The sequence below is a fragment of the Polypterus senegalus genome, chromosome 6 (assembly GCF_016835505.1).
Source record: "Polypterus senegalus isolate Bchr_013 chromosome 6, ASM1683550v1, whole genome shotgun sequence".
In the NCBI taxonomy this organism is placed as follows: domain Eukaryota; kingdom Metazoa; phylum Chordata; class Cladistia; order Polypteriformes; family Polypteridae; genus Polypterus; species Polypterus senegalus.
Genome location: NC_053159.1, coordinates 72,468,960 through 72,483,939, shown reverse-complemented (window position 1 = coordinate 72,483,939; position 14,980 = coordinate 72,468,960). Strand labels below are relative to the sequence as shown.

The 14,980-nt window shown below is 38.8% G+C and overlaps 1 protein-coding gene and 1 pseudogene across 1 annotated transcript in view; both read left to right on the top strand.

The window, feature by feature from the left end:
* Positions 1-14,980, top strand: part of LOC120531168 (E3 ubiquitin-protein ligase MARCHF4-like) — a 239,051-nt gene that overhangs the window by 47,375 nt on the left and 176,696 nt on the right. The window lies entirely within an intron of this gene.
* Positions 2,115-2,429, top strand: LOC120531169 (annotated as a pseudogene).

The window sequence follows — 14,980 nt, the reverse complement described above, 5'->3', positions numbered from 1 at the left end:
CTATACTCTGATTAAAAAGTGTTCCTTTAATTCTTTTGAGCAGTATATATAAATATATATATGTATATACACACACTATCTTTGTTCTTCAAGTAACTTAACTGCTTTGACAGATATTAACATCACACAAGAACAAATACATATTTTAAAATTCAAATTAGTTTAGCTTATATCAAGTGGAGTGGTGGCTCTAAGGCTAAGGATCTCTGTTGGCAATCAGAAAGGTGCTGGTTCGAATGCCATAAATGCCAGAAGGGCTCCATTGGGCCCTTGAGCAAGGCCCTTAACCTGCAGTTGCTCTGTCCTGGGTATGATGTTAACCAGCATCCAGCCTGGCAAGCAGGTCTTCCAACTCACAGGGAAAACTTGTGGGGGTATATGGGGGAGACAGGATTGGCCCTCCAGCCATTGTAAAAAAAAAAAAACTCACACTGTTCTAGTCTAGTGTGGTGCTGAGGTGTCGGGTCCCAATCCATGTGGTTTGCCATGCAGCAATGCACTGTAATCACCGCATGCTCCCAACTCCTCTCTCTTAGTTTAAATCAATTTAAATTAGCTGGTTTGTTGATCACTAAAATCCAAGTAAAATTCGGTAAACAAAGAGATAGTGGCATGCATATAATGAAGGAGAGGTGAGGATTCTACACCTTCATTCATCCATCAGTCCATTTTTGAGCTTGCTTAATGCAGGTCAGGGTAGTGGAACAGGGGTCTGTCCCATCAGAGTCTAGCTTTACTGCTTAATTAAAATACTAATTTAGATTGGAATTTAAATTAGTTAAATAATATGAGGAAAGTGATAATAAAAAACAATGTGCAGGGAACTTGGTGAGAAGGAGGGATTGGAATATATAAATATTCTTTATTTAGAACAAACCTTAGTCCAGGGATATGTAATCAGAAAGTGGGCTCTGCGTTACTTAAATATGTTCCTCATTTACACATTGATGGTGTAGTTCAGAACTTGAGATCAAACTTGTAGTCTTTGAATTTGGTGTAACTTTGATATTTAGCCTTCTGATATGTGAAAATGCTTTAAACCCGGAACAAGGGGCTGATCTTGCATGTGAAAGAAAAAATAAATTATGAAGGGGAGAAGACACAAAAAACTAGAGATCTCATACATTTTCTGTGATATTTATGAGTGTCACGTTTTGTTATTGAGCAATATAGCTCTGGCACAATGACCTCCCATTTCCCACCTGGCTATTTTATTTATTTGATCCCATTGCACTTTGGTTTGGTTTGAAGCCAACTCTGATTTCTTATGTACAGCTTATTCCCAAATATAGCCAGTTATTTTTTTGTTGGCACTTGGCATTTAGTATTTTTGGACACAGCCTGTCTAATGACAGCCTTATCCCATTTCTAGCAACTGTCTGTGTGGAACGTCTTATGTTCTCTCTGTGTTTGACTGGGTGTCCCTCTGGCTACTGTGGAAGAAATAAATTAGAAACATATTAAAGAACGAAATTTTGTCCTCAACTAAGGACCTCTTTGAGACAGAAACCAGGCAGGAGGAAGCTTGTTTGTTGCACTTTTAATTTCTCTTCATGAAGAGAGAGCACCCCATTATAGCAAACTGCCAAGGGGTGGTACCCCAAGCAGAGCTGTCATGGAATGGTCACAGAACAAAGTTACAGTCCCATATTTATAAACAACTGGATTTACATATCAGAGCGTCACGCCCCATCTGACATTTACTCTGCTTTGTTCATTAGCTTAGACACCTTTTATACACTTAAATAATAAGCTCTTGAGTTCAGCTCTTTTATGGAAACTGTGTACATGACAACTATTAAGTCTTACACTTACCTCTTCTTAATCTTCATCTTCTAGAACATTCTATCACCTTGTTGCTCATACTCCATGGCTTACTCAACCCCTACATGCTACTTCCTAGACAAATGCTATATTTTAATAAGGACAGCATACCAAAACACTTGATATGCAATAACTATGTTAACCTTAGATAACTATATTATTCTCTCATACTTCTCTAGTTTTGCCCTAAATCTGAAAGATGGAAGTGTTAAGTGTACTGGGTCCTTCGTCTGAAACTAAGGCCTTTGAATCTGGCGACTAGCACTGTTATATTTTAGGTATCTGCCAATCGAACCTTGACGAACACCTTGAATAATGGCATCTACGTCTGAACTTACTTGTATTTACTCTGCTCTCATCCTTCATGACAATGAAGTCACTGTCACTGATGGTGTCACCGTTGAGCCATTCTGGCCCAGTCTCTTTGCTGAGGCCTTGGCTAATGTTGATATCCCTAGCTTGAACTGCACTGTTGGTGCTGGAGGTGGTGCCCTTGCTGCCAGCGCTGCTATTGCTGCCCCAGCTGAAAAAGAGGAGAAGAAAGAAGAGAAGAAGGATGAATCTGAGGAGTCAGTGACGATATGGGTTTTGGTCTTTTTGACTAAATTTATTTTGTAACTCAGCCACAAATTAAAATAAAAATGTACATTAAAGAAAAAAATAATAAAATAAGTGAATTGAGTGTTTGTGGTCCATCCAGGGTTGACTCTTGTCTTATGCTAAAGGTGGGAAGATTAGGCTCGTACTTCTCTGTAATTATTCTAATGACTTCTTAAATAATATGCCTATACAGGATATAAGCAGTACATACCCATTGTTCTTCTCTACTTCAAGAAATTACTTATTCTGGCTCATACATAAAATCAAATCTGAAACCTATGAAAAGTAGGTTAAAACTATTCCCACCGGCCTCAGTTAGATTTCTCATAGATCCAATTTTTTTCTGAATTCCTGTGTGTGTTCTGAGCAGAATTACATCTCATTTTCACTTGAAGTGGCATACACCCTTTATGAACAAACTTGTGAAAAAGAAGACCTGACTTTATTTTCATTGTGGAGGATGCTGAAGTCTATTTCATAGACTTATAGAGCTTTGCTGTTAATGCCAACCCAGAGAATAGGGGTCCTATGCTTTCCTAAAAAAGTTTTGTTAGGTAGAGAGTGACTGGCATTGAAGAGATAATTCAATTAATTTCATGTAAATTTATTGTCATTATACATTACAGTACATCAAAATGAAAAGTATTTGTTGCTTATCTGGCTGATGCAGAAGCATAATTATACAGCAGACACAAATTACAGACTAGTGGCAATAAACAACAAATGTGATTAAATATGCAAAAGCGTCTAATTAAAATAAATTAATAAGTATTAGATATACAGTAAACATTCAAGAATTGACTAGTGTTAGTGCTGCTACCTCATTGCACCAGCATCCTGGGTATGAATTCAGTGCCATGGCTCTATAAATATGCATCCACAGTTCCAAGCTGGCCATGTGTGACTGTGGGTGTAGGCAAGTAGACCCTGTCATGTATTGGCGCTTCTTCCAGGATTGGTTCAGCACACATTGCCAGGATAGACACTGAACAGGGTCAAGCTGGTTTGGATGTTTTGTGAAAAACATAAAACATACATTAGGCAGAAAAAGTAACCAGATAATGAAAGTAGTTGAGGTATGAATGGTCACCAAAATGGAGTGTTGTTTGTGGTCAAACATGGGAGTTAAAAGTTTAATTGTTCCCAGTACAAAAATGTTTGCAAGTCTGCGGCTATGGAATCAAATACTACAATATCACTTTCTGGATGAAAGGGATAACAGAAATTGTGTTGCTGGAATATGGGGCCTGAAAGAGTAGAAAATGCCTTTTCTGGGAATGGCTTGTCATAAATGTCTTGTATGAGAATAGGATGATGTGGCATTAGCTAACTTACAGTTTTACTACTAGGTTATGAATATTCATACTTTGAGTTTAAGAGGAATCAGAAAGTAACAGAACATCACCTGCTTCCTTAGACATGAGAAAGATTTTGCGTTAAAACTGCTCTCTGCTCGTCATCAATGACTGTCATCAATCATCAATTTATTAACAATCCAGTTGTCCATCACTCACTTGAAATATAGAAAAAATGTTAGAAATACTTTATGGCAGGGATGCTATTCCTTGCTGCTCCAGTGCATGACATTCATATGTATCAGGCTTCATTAACTTGCAAAGTGGTTAAGTCATGGAAATTGTCTGAAATCCATACCTTTAAAGGCCTCTATATTGAATATACGCTTGCACATTTTGGTTGGCAATGAGTCAACTATAAATTTGCTGCAACACACTACTTTTTTAACATATACAGTGGTGTGAAAAACTATTTGCCCCCTTCCTGATTTCTTATTCTTTTGCATGTTTGTCACACAAAATGTTTCTGATCATCAAACACATTTAACCATTAGTCAAATATAACACAAGTAAACACAAAATGCAGTTTTTAAATCATGGTTTTTATTATTTAGGGAGAAAAAAAAATCCAAACCTACATGGCCCTGTGTGAAAAAGTAATTGCCCCCTGAACCTAATAACTAGTTGGGCCACCCTTAGCAGCAATAACTACAATCAAGCGTTTGCGATAACTTGCAATGAGTCTTTTACAGCGCTCTGGAGGAATTTTGGCCCACTCATCTTTGCAGAATTGTTGTAATTCAGCTTTATTTGAGGGTTTTCTAGCATGAACCGCCTTTTTAAGGTCATGCCATAGCATCTCAATTGGATTCAGGTCAGGACTTTGACTAGGCCACTCCAAAGTCTTCATTTTGTTTTTCTTCAGCCATTCAGAGGTGGATTTGCTGGTGTGTTTCGGGTCATTGTCCTGTTGCAGCACCCAAGATCGCTTCAGCTTGAGTTGACGAACAGATGGCCGGACATTCTCCTTCAGGATTTTTGGTAGACAGTAGAATTCATGGTTCCATCTATCACAGCAAGCCTTCCAGGTCCTGAAGCAGCAAAACAATCCCAGACCATCACACTACCACCACCATATTTTACTGTTGGTATGATGTTCTTTTTCTGAAATGCTGTGTTCCTTTTACGCCAGATGTAACGGACATTTGCCTTCCAAAAGTTCAACTTTTGTCTCATCAGTCCACAAGGTATTTTCCCAAAAGTCTTGGCAATCATTGAGATGTTTCTTAGCAAAATTGAGACAAGCCCTAATGTTCTTTTTGCTTAACAGTGGTTTGCATCTTGGAAATCTGCCATGCAGGCCGTTTTTGCCCAGTCTCTTTCTTATGGTGGAGTCGTGAACACTGACCTTAATTGAGGCAAGTGAGGCCTGCAGTTCTTTAGACGTTGTCCTGGGGTCTTTGTGACCTCCCGGATGAGTCGTCTCTGCACTCTTGGGGTAATTTTGGTCGGCCGGCCACTCCTGGGAAGGTTCACCACTGTTTTTGCCATTTGTGGATAATGGCTCTCACTGTGGTTCGCTGGAGTCCCAAAGTTTTAGAAATGGCTTTATAACCTTTACCAGACTGATAGATCTCAATTACTTCTGTTCTCATTTGTTCCTGAATTTCTTTGGCTCTTGACATGATGTCTAGCTTTTGAGGTGCATTTGGTCTACTTCTCTGTGTCAGGCAGCTCCTATTTAAGTGATTTCTTGATTGAAACAGGTGTGCCAGTAATCAGGCCTGGGGGTGGCTACGGAAATTGAACTCAGGTGTGATACACCACAGTTAGGTTATTTTTTAACAAGGGGCAATTACTTTTCACATAGGGCCATGTAGGTTTGGATTTTTTCTCCTAAATAATAAAACCATCATTTAAAAACTGCATTTTGTGTTTACTTGTGTTATATTTGACTAATGGTTAAATGTGTTTGATGATCAGAAACATTTTGTGTGACCAACATGCAAAAGAATAAGAAATCAGGAAGGGGGCAAATAGTTTTTCACACCACTGTAATGTCAAAACTTAAGTATACAAAGTCAGCGCTGGAATATCCATACATTTTCCAACCCGTTGAATCTGACCACAGGGTCACGGGGGTCTGCTGGAGCCAACCCCAGCCAACACTGGGCGCAAGGCAGGAACCAATCCTGGGCAGGGCACATGCATCATTTTCAAAACATTAACCCAACAGTGTTTTTTTAATTTATTTTTCTGAATAGATTTTTGTTACCTTAGTTCAGTTCAGAGTCGTTTCAATCAATAGATTTTGACTTTCACTTTATATATTCTGGAGTGAGTTTATATACTCCGATGTTGACTTTATATAATCAGGAATGACTTTATAAATTCCGACGCTGACTTTATACATTCAAGTTTTGACTTTATATATTCGGGAATGACTTTATATATTCAAGTTTTGACTTTATATATACTGACGCCGACTTTATATATTCATAAAATCAATGTATTTGCCTGTTTGGCACCCCATAGTATATGTGTGTTTGTGTATATATGTACACATGTATGAATATATATATATATATATATATATATATATATATATATATATATATATGCCAGCAACACTCATGACAATGACAAAACAATTACATTGTCAATCATTTTACGTTATTATTAAAATGTTTCCTTTTCTTTTACTTCTCTGCTGCCAAGCGCAGGTATTTTGCTATATATGTATATATATATATATATAGATATAGATAGATAGTTTTATATATATATATATATATATATATATATATATATATATATATATATATATAGATATGAGAACAACACTCATATCAATGACAAAACAATTACATTAACAATCATGTTAAGTTATTTTAAAAATTTTTCCTTTTCTTTTTCATAACTTCTTTAACACACTACTTCTCCTCTGCGAAGCGCGGGTATTCTGCTAGTTGTAAATAAACATGTGTAGTGTGGCAACCCTGTCTCCTGCCTGTTCATTTCCTATTGGCTGTCGGAAAAAGGGGCAAGCATGACTGTGGGTTGGGGAAGTAATTGTTCAGTTGCTAAATTTGACATACCCAGCAATTTTCAGTCACGTTAACTGACATGGTCCCACAACCAAATCACCAACTCCAAGTCTGAATTACCCTATGACTAGAAGTTACACAATGTGACTTTGGCTTAAGACAACGATATGAAGTACTCCAGACAATTAATGAAATTGAAGAATTTACAACATACACCCTCAGCATGGGGTATTTCAGCTTAAAACTGTACATTGCACACAGCAAATGTCATCATACACCTGCCTGGCTAGGTCATATGTTTTAGGATTGTCCCACCCTAAGCTTATTTTGGGAATATTCACTCATTTGTCAGATAGACTGGGTAGAGATGGCATGTTAAATGTTTATGATTTAACATATCTTAATTTGCTAAAACCTTGTGCTGATTGTATGTTTGATTAAATTTGATTATTATAATGTGATATTTAAACTCAATGACAGAGTCATCCTGGTAATAAAGTGACCTTCGAAAACCACCCGCTGTATGGCCTTACAGTCTGCCACAGAGCAGTTACCATGCCATGCACTGTCCACTGAGAATTTGTAGTAGTGAATGATGGTCTTTCTCAGCCTTCTTAGCAAGGAAGGTGGTGTTGAGGCATCCATGAGAGACCCTCAGTGTTGTGAACTCTGATAATTTAAAAATGCTCACTTTTCTCAAAACTTTTATACTGTCAGATGTGTCAGTGATGAGCTTGAGCTACATGATTGTGAGAGTTTTATGTTGAGGAAGTCTTGGCAGTTTTGACGTGTTCTTTTATAAAGGACTGTTTTTTTTACATTTTTGCCTAGTTTGCTAATGCTTCATTGGATACTCATTATTTGTATTTTATACATGGGCTTTATGAAAGCTCCAGTCAATGTTCAGGAGAAAATGGAGTTGAAGAAGATAAGAATAGAAGCCAGTGATTACCCATTCACAGCAGAAAGGATAACAAGAGTAAATAAGCAAAATAGTCCAAATTAGTAAAGCCTTTGCAAAAATACAGACGGTACAAATAAGAAAAAGACTCCCTTTTCATTATTAAAAGCATTTTGATTTCCTCTTCATATCAATTTCATTATCCAAGCCTTGATACACAATGACTAGCAGATTTACACAATAGTAACTTAATTTTTAATCTTTGTAAATGAGTCATCTCCAGCCCAAGTGTAATTATGGCCTATCTTTGACTGTTATGCCAATACTCATTTTAAAATAGCACTATTAGCTATGACATTTCTGTGCAAATGAATAGTGTCACAACATACTAAAAGAAATAACATAGTTTGTTGAATTGTTAAGGCTTCATTCATTTAATCAGTTTTAAAAGGTAGGACATTTAGTGAGTGGGATTAAGAAATGTAGAAAGACTTTCATCATAAAGACTTAATTGATTATCTGTCCATCTACCCACTCATTATAAAAACATTTATTTCATTTTAGAGTCATAGTCGGAGAGTCTATCCCAACATCAGACACAAGGCAAGAATTCTTGACTTTGATGTCATGTTAGATCTTAATAAAGAAGTTGGGAACTCTTTAACAATGGTATTATAAGGTACTTTCAGGTGATAAATGGCTCCTAAATATATGAAATTGTGGAATGTGTAAGGTTAAAGGAGGCTGATGAAGTGAATGAAAGTAAAATATGCAGACGTTGAGAACACTGGCCACATTTTCCAATGAATTCTTCAACTTTGAATATCACTTTATGACAATGACTTTCTGAAAATTAATTGAATGTGTCCTCAAAAACTTTCACGTCATGCCCACTAGACTGGATCCTTTTACTTCCTGGTATCACAGCAATACAGTAACATCACTGGAAGCATTAAAGGGATCAGGTCAAGAGCATCCAAAATAAACAAGAAAATCATTTTGTGTTGTGAGACTCCTTGCCAGGCCATCAAGAACAGATGCCGCCATTGCAGTAAAGCAATGGGGACAAACTACAACAGTAGTAAATCACACAAGAGAACTGTGATCAATGTACTCTTTCCATATACATAACTATATGAGTTCTGCATTCATTATGTTCCTGTGGTACGCAAGTGACCCTCTTGAATATCTCCACTCCAAAAAAGAGACACTCTAATTATCTGAGTGAAGCTCTTGTTAGCAGACTGTTCTTTCCCTTTTCAGATTACTTGCTTTGGGCCAACATAATTGAACTACTTTGTTTGTCACTCTTGGATAGCAGATGAACAATCCATTATATCTTCTCTCCATGGAGCTGTTAGAGGCCATACTTGTTCAGTAGACTAGGTGCCTCACAGCCATTACACAAGCCATTTCTAATCCCCATAATTCAAATCAACCAACGTCCTGGATCTCCCTGCCCCTTAGTTCAACTATACCCTCTTGTGACCAGCTGCACTGCGAAAGCCATTGTTGCATGTCCCTGTTTATCTAATAAGAAACAACAGGGCATCAACTCTGTGTTAATCTACATACCGTTAAACAACAACTAATCTCCCTGTATGATGAGTACACACCATCAGTTTCTATGACTCAAAGGTGCTGTCCAACCTTGATCTTCAGCAAGGTCTTCTCCACCATGACAGCAGACATATTCATCTAGTTATAAGTTTTCTTAACCTATGTACTCATCTCAGTGCTGCTTATCCCAGCAGTACTTGATACAACGTATGAACCAGCCATAGACTAGAAATAAGTCAATCACTGACCATATGAATATACACACATGGACTCCATCATATTAAGTTTATTATCCTAACAAATCAAGATACTTTCAACAAATAGGGAAACAAACACAGAAAAAATGCTCAGGATCTATTTAGCTCTTCATTATGATGCAAGTTGTCTGTGGTAGTGAATTGACATCACAAAATGTAATAAAGAGTTTCAGTAGTTGTGCATTTTCAGGTTTTCTGTCTCACTTCCTTTGTCCTTTCAGTTCATCAGATAGGCATTCTGTGCTCAAGATAAAGAAGTAGTCTAGAGGATCCTTCAAATAGCATAATTCTGCAATTAATTATGAATTCTCGTCAATTGCTATCGTAATGACCTATTTTATGATCAGAATAATCAGTATCAGAGCGGTAAATAATTACTGAAATGTTATAGAGTAGGGGAGGTGTGGTGGCGCAGTGGTGGCGCTGCTGCCTTGCAGCTAGGGGGCCTGGGTTTGCTTCCCGGGTCCTCCCTGCGTGGAGTTTGCATGTTCTTCCCATGTCTGTGTGGGTTTCCTCCCACAGTCCAAAGACATGCAGGTTAGATGAATTGGCGATTCTAAATTGGGCTTGTGTGGTGTGTTTGTGTGTGTCCTGTGGTGGGTTGGCACCCTGCCTGGGATTGGTTCCTGCCTTGTGTCCTGGGATTGGCTCCAGCAGACCCCAGTGACTCTGTGTTCAGATTCGGATGGATGGATGTTATAGAATAGTTTTGGTAAATTGGCTCATCGGGTGCAAAGCCTACTGATGGTCACATTCAAATGTTTTCTTGATAGGTCCATGGATGAAACCAGGGAGGAGTTTGGTCTCTTAAGTTATATGTTCCCATGAAGAGAGAACAGAAGGAAAAAGCAAGCTTCTATTTTGAGATACCACCCTTAAAATCATATCTCTTCTAACTGGTGTGCAGTGGTCACACTCGTGACAATACATGAAACAAGGTACCTAGGAGCATAGGAGACGACTTGTTCGAAAGATAGGAGTACGAAAAATTACAGGCTACACCATCAATAATAATGACCCAGTAATTCAATTTGGCTCCATTGATAACATTCAGTGCCTGAGCTTAGAGGTGCATCATTGATATCAAAAGATATAGAAACAGAGGACTACAGTAATGCTTTTATTTAAACGAAGCATTGAAAATTCATATCAGGAGCCTGGCGTTTGACACACAATGGAGCAGAGGTTTTGAATAATCGTTGAAAGACATCGTAAGCTACATTAAAGTTTTTCAGTGTTTGATTTATAGAAAATATTACACCTCTTTGGAAAAATAAGATTTTTAAAACGTATTTGCTTAGCAGATGCTTTTATCCAAAGCAACTTAGAAAGAGGTTAACATAATTGATAAACATCACTCAGAGGGACTGTTTGGGGCCAATTGTCGCAAGACAAGCGAAGAGCTCAGAACAAAATACAAGCTGGTTATGATTCCTAGATTACAAAACCTAAAAGCTAAGTTAGATAGAACTTCACTAAACAAGAGGGTCTTCAAACTCCTCTTAAACAAATTGAGGGACTCCGAATTTTGAATGAAGGTAGGCAGTTCATTTGGCTAGCCTCTAGCTACACATGAAAAGAATCTGGACTAAGATTTGCTACTACACAGAGGTGGGATCACTAGGCACCGTTTAATAGCAGAATTGAGTGGTTGAGAAGAAGCAAAGGACCTTAATGTCTCCATATATGTAGGTCCTGGCCTATTGACAACTGTGCAGGCAAGCATCAAGGATTTGAACTTAATATGTGCTGCCACAGGAAGTAAATAGAGTGATCTGAAGAGAGGAGTGACATGTGCTCCACTTGGCTATTGGAACACTATTTTTAATCACTTGTGGCAGCTTGGTGACACATGGTGCAGCTCCTACTGGCTGCAGTAGTCCTGATATGACAAGACCAAAACTGGGGAAAGGCATTGTGTTGCATAGTCTGTCAGATATGGTCTAATCTTGGGAATATTGTATAGCAGGGGCCAACTTCAATCCTGGCACTTTCCTAATCAGTGACCAGTGTATGCTGTTAATTTAACTTCTTTTTCCTTTATTTTAGTTGTCATGTTTCTTAGGACTCAGTTTGCTGAATTGCTTCTTTTATCCTGTAAGGGCAGAGAAACAAAAATGAGATGTGAAGTCAGCCAACAGATGACCAGTTAATCTGGGGCCTCAAACGCTAACCAGTTTTACTCCATCCAGTTTCTGAAATAGAAACTATTCTTGATTTAATTTAACCTGTTACTTACCTCCATGGCTTTTTGCTGCTCTCATTCTGCCACAGCAATCATTTCAAAACTGATATTTTTTTTTCTAAGAACACCATCAAAATGATTTGTGGACATGAGGAGATCAACATTATGGAGACCTTCATCTTTCTTTATTTTCCAATATTACATGATGGATATAGGTTGCTGCTCATGTGTTGGCTCACTTTGTGTCTTATTGTTTGGCTGCTAATTAAGGAAAAAAGAAACAATAATGGGGTCTGAGACTTAAAAAGCAAGTTAATTAAAACAAATTCAAAAGAACTTAATTAGCAGCAAAAATTGGTCACTAATTAACGAAAGGGTTAGAATGAAAACTTGCAGCTACTTTAGCCCCCCAGGATCAGATATGGACACCTCATTGTATAGAGTAAATCTACAAGACTGAGAGACCATAACAGCATGGTCAATGAAGGACAGCTGGTCAGCGATCACTACCTCAAGGTCGTGTACTGATTTGGTGGGTGTTAGCGATTATAGGCCAGTTTAAACAGAGATGAATAGATAGACAAGCAAGGATAATAAGAAAATCTGTCTTTGGCAGGCTGAGCTAGAGATGATGTTTCTTCATCCAGGTGTGGAAGATGGCCTGGACACAGACAGGAGGACAGCGATGGTTCAACCCACACACGTTTATTATACATTATTCTAAAATTTACACAGGTGCACACAACCCAAAACTCTCCCAAAGTCCAGGCCTCTACCAAATGCCTCTTCCTTCTTCAGGCCACCTCCACTCCTCTTCAGTATGACTTTGTCCTCTGCACTCCCAACTCCAGCCAATGAATGGATTGAGTTGGCCCCTTTTACCCTACCCGGACGAGCTCCAGGGGCTTCCTGATAATCTTCTGCCGGCACTCCCCAGTGTGGCGGAAGTACCGGCTGCGCACCCAGAAGCACTTCGGGTGTCCCTGGTCTTCTTCCCCACAGCACTTCCGGGTGTGGCAGAAGTGCTGAGGGCCAGGGCTCTTCAGGCATTGGGGTGCCCCCTGGCGGTGACCATGGGCCCCTATAGGGTTGAGCTTCCAAGCTCCGTTCCCGTGGTCCCCAAAGCCACCAGGGTGGTCACCCCCTCGTGGTCTGGAGGAGGTGCAAGCCCTCCTCCTGTCCTCCTGGGCGTCTCAGCTGAGTAGCACCCCCAGCCACTCGCCACACAGGTTACAATATCACTGAGACTTGCTGAAATCCTAGCTGTGTGGTCACAAATGGTGCAACTGTATATCATCAGCAAAGGACTAATAAGAGAAAACATGAGACTTGATGATAGGGTCTAGAGAGGAGGTTTATAGAGAAAAGAGGAAAGGGCGCAGCACTAGTCCTTGGGGCACCACAGTGTGTGCCTGGTACATCCTTGACATTTCTCCATGTTAGGACACAAGGTAGGATGAAACCACCTTAGGGTAGTTCCAGTTGATCTTTTGTTCAATCCTTTGCTTCAAATTTGTATTTATAGGTCTTCATTTTTTATAAAAATAACAACAACCAAAATGATAATAATAATCCTCCAATTGAAGTAGGATTAGAGACACAAACAAGGCAGAATAAAGCTAAACAATCTACATGACAACATGACTGCGACACTAGTCTTTGACATCATTGCTCAAGCCTGATTTATTTCAATGCCCTAATATAATGTATCACACGCATAAAGGGTTAGGAATTGCCACCCCGTATACTTGATAATAGGCAGAAAATAAAGAAACGTCTTTACAGACACAAGTTCAAACTGTTACTAATACATACCACGATGATAGTGGACTTATATAATGGGGAAAGGAAGAGGTGAGATCTTGAGGGAACCAGAAGTAATGTAATCAACAGGTGGGATCTTGGGAGGCAGAAGTGGCGTCTTTAAGAGGCGGATTCTGATGAGGGTCTGCAGAGGGAGAAAAGGAGAAAGTATTACTAGACAGCACCAACACCTGGCTTGGCTGAAAAACACTTTTGAGCCCATAAACTGTCTCCCGTGTGCACATATGTGGCAATAAGCATATCTATCTAATGGGTTTACATTAAAGCTTCTGTCAAAACATGGCAAATATCATCCTCTGTTGTTCACTGTAATCTATGGCTTCATTGATTACACTTTTCATGTTCATTCCTGGCTTGCTAAGAAGTTCTTCTTAGTTGGGTTATTGTTTGAATAACACTTGGGCATCATGCATTGAGTGGATGAAGATACTGCACTCTCCACAAGCACTGGCATAGACAGGGTGAGCAGGAATCACGGTCAATGTTTAAATATGATTTTCATATTTTCATGGCATCAGTTTGTTTTATGTTAAGCAAGTCTGTTTTTTTTTTTTTGGTGGACCTAAATCAAATCTATTAATTTATGGTTTATTGGGATGCATTGGTAAGATTGTGAATTTGCTGTCACTGTAACAGTATGCTACAAGTCAAGCTGACAGATCAATGAACTTTCCAGAACCTTCAGGTGGATGATCCTTTTGGGGACCAAAAATGACACCCCTATTCTATTGCTCTGATGAACCACTTTGTCACCTTTATTTTTAAGAGTGTAGTCAGGCTGAGAGGTCAAAGAACTTTCTGGAACCTTCATGTGGATAGTTTTTATTGGGAACCAAAAATAGTTCCTTTATGGCATCGCTCAGAAGGACCACTATGATAGGTCAAGGACTGATCCACCTTTATAAGTAACTTGTAGTAAAAGCACAGACTCAAACACATTTGGTCATTTTCAGCGTGCCTTTTCTATTGACATAATGCTCCCTCATAGACCAAACCATTGCCTAAGAAGGTAATGAGGTAAGAAGCCTTGACATGCCAACTTCATTTTGGACTCACTAAACGAATAGCTTGTTCTCATAAAATATTTTCACAGTAAATGTTCAGTGACAGTTTCTTCACAATGTTGTATAATGAGACATTCATTCCAGGTGAAATCTGGATTTGTGTCATTAGACTGTGCCACACAACCCTGAGGTCTCATATGAAATTATAATGAAACATCATTAATGTCACAAAATGGCTGACACCGGTAAGAGGAGAAGCAATTGGGAGGGTATCACTGTGGTGTGGTAATTACTGCTGCTGACTCCCAGCTTCATATTCATAGATTCACAGCTCATTCTCTCTTACCTGTGTAGGGTTACTTCCAGGTACTCAAGTTTTCCTCCTACATTACTGAGATGTATATGATGAGTTTAAATAAAGACCCTAAAGTGCTCAAGTATAAATTAGTTTTGGAGTGTTCATGAACATATCTGTCCCACAAT